Consider the following 9,889-nt stretch of genomic DNA (forward strand, 5'->3'; position numbering starts at 1 on the left):
CACACACACACACACACACACACACACACACACACACACACACAAATTATCTCTCATATCACCTAAAATAAAAAGGGGTTATAAGAGCTGTACATTGACATTCAATATAATAATATTAGTAGCCATGTCATTGAAAGCTAACAATGTGCCAGTGCCCCAGAGACTGTCTAACTTTTCAGCAAATCTGCTTCCTCCTCTTCTAGGGACACAGCTGGAGGTCCCACTAATGGATTGTTCCTGGTCCACAGAAGTCTCTGGTGCATGGTCCTCCATACTCTCTCTTCTCATTGATTCAAAGGAGATGATCCCAGCAACCTGAAAAACCACTGTTAAAGAGGGGAGAGCTCCAAGATGGAAGAAACCTCATTCTCCAACCACAGTTTGGAGGAGAGCCTGCTGTCAATCAAGATTCCCCATTTTGTACATTCTGTGAGTGAGAAATTATCCTCTGTAATTCTTGCTCCATGATACCTTTGCTGACTTGTTTGTTACCACAGGTAACAAAGCTCCAACAGGTATTCTCATTTAATCAAAAGATATTTTTGTTATTACTGCTATGTATTTACAATGTCTACCATATACACTAGTAATTTTTATTAATATTACCACACTAATGTGTAGCAGATTCTTAAAATGTCCTAAAACTCCTTGATCTTAGAAACCCACATACCATTTTCATCACATTTTGCATAAGTCATTTCAGATATTAAATATCTTTGTTAAAACCAGAAAATACTCAATAAACTACAGATAAGCATGTGAACTATAACAATGCCAATATTAGTTTGTGAATTCAGAAGAGATGGGAAGTGGCTAATAAGGCAAGACTTATATTTACACTCCTGACAAATAAATGATATTTGTGCTAATTATACAAAGGCAACAGAGATCTGACTCAAATTATCATTGGTTAATTTCCATAAGTTTTTTTTTTTAATACTGGCCAAAATTAAAGAGCTCCGAGCATCTTTTATTTGTTGGAGCGTGAAATAATATGTTCAAAGTGGCAAATTAGGTCCTTTAAACCTGGATTTATTTCAAAACAATTCTGGACACTTTGTGCTATTTACATTGCAATTTTCTTTTTGTATATTTTCTATTTGGCAAGCACAGAATTAAACAAGCACCAGAACCTTTCATCTTCCTTTCCCCATAAGAATTCCTACCACCACTCTCCTCTCCCTTGAGCATTAGATCCGTCTTATTCAGCTTATGTGAATAGGCTAAAATAACCGTGGGATGTTTGAAAAACTGTAAAATAACTGCCTGGGGGTTACACTTAATGATCTCAAAAAGCATTCCAGCTGACACAACCCTACGTAAAAGCCAAAAGGGAGCAGGAGGTATGACAGTAGGGGGTTGGAGATGGAAAGGAAAAGAAGCCTTTTTTTATAAGAATGCCATTTTTGTCCTCTCGTGCTCTCATGATGTGTTGCCTACCCAGGAGTCTATAAACACTGCACCGTCAACATTCCCTACAATGAGCCAATCTCCTAATAATAGCCTGAGAGGCTTCCCTCTCCCCATTCCCTTTTCCCCCTCCTCCAGATATGCAGGATATAAACTACACATTCGTGTATGTATACAGCATGGTGCATTTTACAAAGCCTGTTCAAATCTGTTTTCGCTAATCTCTAGGACAATAAGGTCCTATTCCTTGTGGCTGAAGAGGTGCATGGTCATAATCCAAATGAAAAAACTGAGGCTCAGGAATGGCAGCAGCTTCCCCACATCACACCAATGCCTGGCGAAGAATGGCCACTGCGCTAGGACCCTCCACAGACCTCCTTAAACACCTTGCTAAACACCTGAAGACTTGCACCTCCATGAACACCCTCTCTCCTGAAATAGTAATAAAAAAAAACTCTAATGTCCTAGTCTTTACATAAACTATGCTCATGCACGAGAATGAAGTTGCCTAGCCCAGGCTAGGAATCAGTGGCCGTGGAAGGAGGCTGCCATGGACTGGGGACTTGTGTGTCGCAGAGCTGGCTGCCACGTCTTTGCTTGGGCCCCCTGCAGTTCCTGGAATCTCTGATAGCAACAGCAGGGGCCGGGAGTGCCTGTCTCCTGGCAGCCAAGCAAGAGCCACTCCTCTCTGAGGCAGCCCTCCTGAGAACCATCCTGTTCCTATTGCCAGATTTGATAACTCCAGGGTCGTGCAGGAAAAATACTGGAAATACTTAAGGGTGATTCACAAACCTCAGGTGCAAAATAAAAGCTGTGTTCATTTAATTGCTTTACAGTATCAAAGGAGGTTCTTTTATGAGTGTTAGGTTATGCCTGTGAACAATACTGTCCACGAGCAAGAGATGAACCAGAAAAAGGTGTTAGTAAGAGCATGGAGGTGACTTCTGTCCACCAAGGTCAGATAGTTTTATATTTTGGCTGTATGAATCAGATGAGAATTTCTCCTCTGTCTCTAAGACCACCAACCTCCCCCAGTAATTAAATTAGTGTTTAATAGCAATGAAAGGAAACTAAGCCTGATAAATCATTCAATCCCTCAGATGTTCATTTGAACACACCTTCTCGTCCCTCCACTTACCTCCTTTGTCCTACATGAATACAAACACACACAGATAATGTGGGTACCACCTTCCATTACATCCATTACCTTCCAAATAATCTATTTTACTTAACTACTATCCATGAGTTACCATCCATGCATGTCTTTCATTTGCTTAATTACTTTTTCATTGATTCGGTGAATATTTATCCAGTGTCTAGTATGCGCCAGGTCCTTGGCTAGGTCAGCTAATCTCAATTCCACATACCTTTCCTGTGGGGCTCATTTACACATTTTCTTATTAATATCATTCACTCAACAGGTATTGACTAAGCCCCAAACCATCAAGAGGTAAGTTTGAATAGGTGGCACAGAACCAGGCTATTATTGCTTTATTCTACTTCCCTCCAAGTGTCTCAACTCTTCTCCAAATTCCTGCTATTACTGTGGATTCTTTTGCACAGTTGGACACAGCTCAGTGTAGCTGTCCCTCATGGAGCCTCCAGTCTCCAAGGCACTGAACCAGTCACTGGAGGGGAAAAACGAACAAGACACTATCCCTGCCCCTCAAAGCCTCCCCAGTCCAGCAGGTGACTATACTATGCTGTGCGGAGCGCAGTCAGAGAAGCCCAATCAAAGGCTGCAGGCAGGAAAGAAAGCAGGCTAGAAACATGTATAGCTTGTACATTCTGTGACCAGGCCAGGAACTTAATACACATGACCTTGCATATGAACGATTTTACGATCACCATTCTACGTGTGAGGAAACTGAGGCTCAGAAGGGTGAAATAACTTACCTAAGTCTGTCTGACCCACAAGGCAAGAATGTTCATTCCTTTACACCAGACTTTCCCACAGTCGTCATAGCTCAACAGCCCTGCCTTCCGTATTCCCTGCAGCTTTTATATCCCAGATGCTCCCAGATGGGGAGGCTTCAGACACAGGACCACAATCTGTCAGAAAGAAAGAAAATGGGAGCTTTTATATGTCTTTGAAGAGAGTGACCTTTTAAAGGATAGTCACAATATCAAATAACAATGACAAAGTTACAGTTTACAAAGTCATTTATCATTTAATGCACACATGGTAAATGCTATGGGAGTATACTAAAAAAGGTTTTTTTAAAAATTAGTGTGATATGGAAAAAAGAAACTTCACCCCCAACCACCACCAACATTATCATCATCGACCTAAACAAGCACTTGCTATGTGAGCTCTAGACTTCAAGAATACTTTCAGAATTTCATAAAAGTAAAATTTCCAGCTCTGCTAATACTCTTCCTCATCATGGGCCAAGAGAATGCTTTACCAGTGCTCTGTTAACTTATCTGTCTCCTTCTTATCCCTGTTAACTTCATGCTGCTAACTTGGAGTGGCACTTCCAAGGCCTATGAGGTGAGTGTGCTTGCCTCCAGATCTCAAACAGAAAAATTAAGAAATAAAAGAAGTACCCACTCCTTGTATCAATTGATCATGAATATGTGGGAGGCTGAGCACAGGTGTGAATCAGATGGCACCCAGACTTGGCAGATAAAGTCTATAATTAAATAACTCCAATACTCCAAGAAAAGGTCAAGTTATAAGTGGGTATGGAGAAAAAAAATAATCTGTGAGTTCAAAAAGGAGAACTATTGAATTCTAGAAACTCTTAGAAAATCTTTAAAATGGAATAATTTCACTGTTGTTTTGGAAGATGACGTGAGTGGGTTTTTAGAATTGCTGTTTTCTAAGTGGTAAGTTTCCATTCTAAGTATTTTTGGAGGAATTCTAAAAGCCCTGGTGCCTTCAAATTATAGTTCCAGGAATGCCAAATAAGCAACTGTTGATTGGGGTCACACACAAAAAGTCTGTGTTCCCAGATTAGAGAAGCGCTTCAGAAAGACTTAGTATTGGTTGCCATCAAAATTGTATTACAATTATAGGTAGCAATGAAGATTTTCATGGAACCCTGAAAGAAAGAAGAAAAAAAAAATTGGAAAATTTTAAGCTGGAGAGACATTAGCTCCTATTGGGGGTTGGTGGTAAGTTTCATTTTAAAATAAGATTTTATCATCTCTTACACACATGGTCTTTCTATAATAAGAGAAAGTAAGTTTAGAACAAATGTTCCCAGAGAAAAAAAAAGAAAATCACAACAAAGGTACAAAGAATAGAGCCATTTTTCTATTGTTCTATTATTATGAAACATGAGAAGACCCCTGGATGCCAGATACCTGATATAAATGGTTCAAAGTGTGTCCAGCTTACGATGGGAAACGCTCCTCTGTGCTCAGACCAGAATGCAGAGCCTTGAGCAGCATGTAGACTTCTTCCAGATGCATTGATTACATGCTCAATTATGTAAACCAGATCCAGACACTTGTTTAGCTCACACAAGTTTCAATATAGGAAGGTTTCCCCAGAAATGTGTACATTGATGTTTCCCCAGAAATGTGTACGTTGATGTTAACCATCTTGCAAAGAAGGCTATCATCTGTACACAAGTTACCCAGATGATGGATTATGTTCCTCCAACAAAAATGATCCTTGCTTATACAGTAAATAAGACTCCTTGCCATCCCAAACCATGTTGCAAACCTACTACAGGGCCACTGAGTTAATGAACTCCGGTTCTTAAAAATTATTTATGTCAATAATCCCCTTCATCACTATAAAAAATAAGAATATGCTGTATCCACTTACCAGGCTACATAATAGCCTACTCATGTGAACTTTCTTCCCATGGCTTTCTCAGCAAAGATGTTGTTTTATGGATGAATCTCATTTAGAAAATTTTCCATGTAGGTCAGGAGAAACTTCTATTTCAATCCATTATAAACAATGTACTCTAACATTCATTGAATATGCTCAAATTTTTTGAAAAATAATTTAGCAATCTTTATAAAAGATCTTCAAAGATAAAAGCCTTAGCCCAATAAAATCCTCCTTTTAAGTATATGTCCCAGGGAAGTCAGAACGTGCCTAAAGATTTATGTGCAATGTTCTCAGTGTCATACTATTCACAAAACTGAAAAAAAAACAAAGTCCAATTTTTACCATAGTAAAAAATCATTATGAACCCATTGGTTGGAACAATATAAGTCATTAAAATGTTTTTTAACAAATATTTAATCATGTAGAGAAATTCTCATAATTCAAAGTTACAAGAAAAAAAATTAAAGAAGGAGAATAAAAACTCACTGGGAAGCCATCTCCAACTTCACAAATAAGTATAGGCATGAACCAAATGCATGCTTAGAATATACCAAGATGCTAAAAGTGTAAGAGCTCTATTATGAATAATTCTTATTTTCTTCTCTAACTTTCCTATATTTTAAAAGTATTTACAATGAACATGTACTAATTTTTTACAGGAAGACATAGACCAACACCATTTCTGTCAGTGTTGCTCAGTGATAGAAAAACAGGTATGATTGTTGGTGTGTGAGGGGACCACAAATAAGGAAAGAAGGCCAGTCTCCAAAAGATGAATGAAAGCCATAGAAAAATGTGAGCAGCCATTTGTAGCAGGAACCAATGTTTTAAATAAAGAAGCCTTGCTGAGGAGTATGCCTTAACTCAAAAATTCCAATAAAAGAGATGTAGTCTCAGGAAGGCCGAGCAGGGACACACACACACACACACACACACACACACACACACACACGCGCGCGCGCACACATGCACACAAAACCTCCTCAGCTAGAGAGAGAGAGAAACAGAGAGAAGGAGAGACAGAGACAAAGAGACCTCAAACAGTAAAAGCAACAAGAGTGGCCATAATTCTTTAGCTCTCAGTGCCAAGCCAGGTGTTTCAGGAATTGAACTCCATCAACCTGTTTATAGTCTGCCCAGAAGTTCCATCTTCTGGCTAAAATCTGTCTACCCTACAATTTACCTACTCCAAAACACTCATCCTGCTCCATAATATGCCTTGTTTTTCCAAGTTCCTGGGTCTATGGTCACATTTTTCCCTTCTCCCCTTCTCTTTGCCTTCAAACCAAGTCAGATTTAGAGAGGCATCTGGTCATTAGAAATTTTTAAAGTTCCCAGGTAATTTGAATGTGCAGCCAAATGTGGGGAATCACTTACCTGGTCTCTGTTCATTTCTATTTTTGTGTCTGTCCCCCTAGCACCACCCCTTACCATCTCCCACAAATTGAATCAATAAATAACAGGGACTTGTCCATTCATTCATTCCTTCATCCAATGGGTATTTACTATGTGCCTTTATGTGCAAGGCATTATTAATTTTCATATCTGACCTCCTTTGTCTCCTTCTTCCTGCCCATTCAACATCTAGCATATAGCTTGGCTTAGAATAAAAACTCAATAAAATTGTGTTTTAATTCACTGAAATCATCACTAGGGATTTCCAGCCCTTAATCACTGTCTTAAATTGCTCTTCTTTAAGAGTGTCAATTAGCTAAGGTGTCAGGCACTTAACTTCTTTTTAACATTATACTAACTTTGTATATTTTAGATCTGGAAAGGATCTTAAAATCCAACTGTCTCTAGGATACAACTCTAAGGATAGTGTTTGTTCTGAACAGTCCATCTCACACAACACAAGGAGTTCATACATTTAAAATGTAAGTACAATGACTTCACAAAAGAATATTTACATGGGAAGTAGAAACCTCATTTCTTTTTGGTTAGGATAAGAAGGAAACACGTGACAAAAAGGTGACATCTATTAAATTAGTGTAAAGTCTTCTCGAGTACTCACATGATATGGTATTTAACAGAAAACTCCTGAGGCTCCCTGTTCTCTATTGAGAAAAATCCAAAGGCTGTTCCCACTCTTTAAACCCTTCCTTCAGGGCCGTGCTCCCTCCCCTTCCAACCCCTCTCTCCTCCTCAGCCCACCTTCTCCTAAAGGCACTATTTGTAATAAAGTTTGCTAATCTCCCAAACATGGTTTGCTTACTCTTTTCTTCCCGCCATACACATTCTTCCCTTCTGGGCTCTCACATGAAAAGGGAATGGCAATACTAACTTTTTTTTTTTTTTTTTTTTTTTTTTGCCTTTCCCCTCAGGCTTTCATACCAGCAGTTAATTAAATGTGGATTTCCACTAGCTCAATCTGTTTCAGGAAACAGAAAAGTCAAAAAGAGCAAAGGACTTAAAGTCTCCCTTGATAGGTCCTAATTAACTGGCCAATCAGAAATCATCCTAGTGTTTAGACTAATAACTATGCCCAGGTATGATGATTTCATGCAAAGTTTAAATAGGACACACTCAAAACAAGTTAGAGAAGAGGATATCCATAAAAGACGGGTTGAGGAGAGGTCAGTTTGATTCAAAAGTGCATGCATTTGAGCACTCTGCTGCCACTGAAGTTCAGTTACACATACACACGCACACGCACAAACATATGTACACACAAGTACAAGTGCACACATACATTCACATGTCCATACACACAGAGAGACACAAACACATACTTGCACGTGTCTGTATACACATACACGCAGATACATACTAACATACTTGAAAAAAAACACACATATACTACTCATACATAGCTGCACATATCCATATCCATACATATGCACATGTACACAAATGCACATGTATTCACACTCTTATTTTATCTCCCAAACAAAAGTCTAAGTTCCATGAGGCTGGTACCATGTCCTCTACTTGTAAATTTCCACAGCACTTGGCACTGAGCTGAGCCCACATGAAGTACTCAACAAATACAAGTTAACTCAAAACGTTTACATAATTTTCTACATTGGTATGTCTAAATTTACTAATCATTTGACCTTCTTTATATAACTTCATATCTTGTTTTTCCCAACTGAAAACTGTGAAAAACCCCTACTTTTCTCATAAAATTATAGGGATGCTCAAAGCTCATGATCCTGGAGCACATGCACTTTTGTAAAGGGGAATGCAAGTTTGATAAGGTTCATAATCTCATCAAGTTCTATACAAAATAAGACTGGAGATGAAAGGAATGTTCATAGAGAGAGATGGAATAATCTGAGGAGCAGGAAGTTTAGATTTTCTTTTCTGAAAAGAGCAGCCTTGTTTTGTTTGCTTTTGGGCTTTTACGTGTTTAAAGATAATGCTGATTTGACTTTAGTGTTCCATGTTACAGTATCATACTAATTGTTCTTAGGGAAAGAAGGAATAGAAAGTGGCAGAATTATTGAGGACATTTCAGGCCTGTGAATGGATTTGCATGTTAAGAGAAACCAAACACGATGCTCGGATTGAGGCTCAAATACACATGAGACATGACATTAAACCTGATCCACAACTACATCTAAGCCCTTCAAGGCTACTTGATATACTTGAAGCAGAATGTTTTATCATAAAGCTGTATTTTTCAAACTCTTTTACATTGTGGCCAGGCAGTGGGAAGAATAATGCCCTCCTACAAGTCTACACTCTAATATTCAGACCTTGAATATATGAGGCTAAATTCAGGACCTAAAATAAGTGACAAAGCAGGCATCTTTACCCAGCAAGCACCTTATAGGACTATCTTTTCTCTCCTAAGGTTATCTGAAAATATGTGGCTCACAAATCTTTTAATAGTCTCTGACACCTAGCTAAGCTCACAGTAGATGTTCAGTAAATATATCTGAATGAGCAAATAAATGAGCAAATAGATGAAGAGATGAATTTGGTTGACCTTAGCACATCTTTTAGATCAGGATTTTTCAACCTCGGTACTATTGATATCTTGAGCGAAACAATCCTTTGTTGTAGGGGACTGTCTGTGCATTATAGGATGCTTAGTAGCATCCCTGACCTCTCCCCACAAGATGCCATTAGCATCCCCCACCAATTGTGAGAATCAAAAATGTCCCAATCGGGGGTGCAAAATTGCCCCTGGTTAAGAAACTCCACTTTAGAACAAACGTCCTCAGCTATGGTTGCATGTGAGAATAACTTAGAAAGACTTTCAAAAACCCAAGGCTTAGACCACACTTCAAATTAATCAAGTCAGACTCATTCAGGGTGGCATCTAGTCATCAGTAGTTTCCAAAAGCACTCAAGTGATTCCCATATGCAGCCAAATGTTGAGAATCACTTCTCTAGCTGCTCACTATTAACACTGTGGTCTTTGGACCAGCAGCTGGGCATTACCTTGGGAGAAATGGAGAATCTCAGGCCCTACCTGAGACTCAGACTCAAGACAGAGTCCAGGCAGGAGACAGAAACCACACCAATTATTTAAACAGTGAGAATTTCATATAAAGAATTGTTAACTGGAAACTAGATGAGGATGGCAGAGTGGGAAGACGCCGAGCTCAGCTCCTCCCGCAGACAAACCAGAACTACAACTACTTGCAGAACGAGTATCTCTGATAACTGGAGATTAACAGAAAAGACTTCACACACAACTAAGGACATAAAGAAAACTCACACTGAGATGGGCAG

Source organism: Herpailurus yagouaroundi, unplaced genomic scaffold, assembly GCF_014898765.1.
Source record: "Herpailurus yagouaroundi ecotype Mexico unplaced genomic scaffold, PumYag 139, whole genome shotgun sequence".
NCBI lineage: Eukaryota > Metazoa > Chordata > Mammalia > Carnivora > Felidae > Herpailurus > Herpailurus yagouaroundi.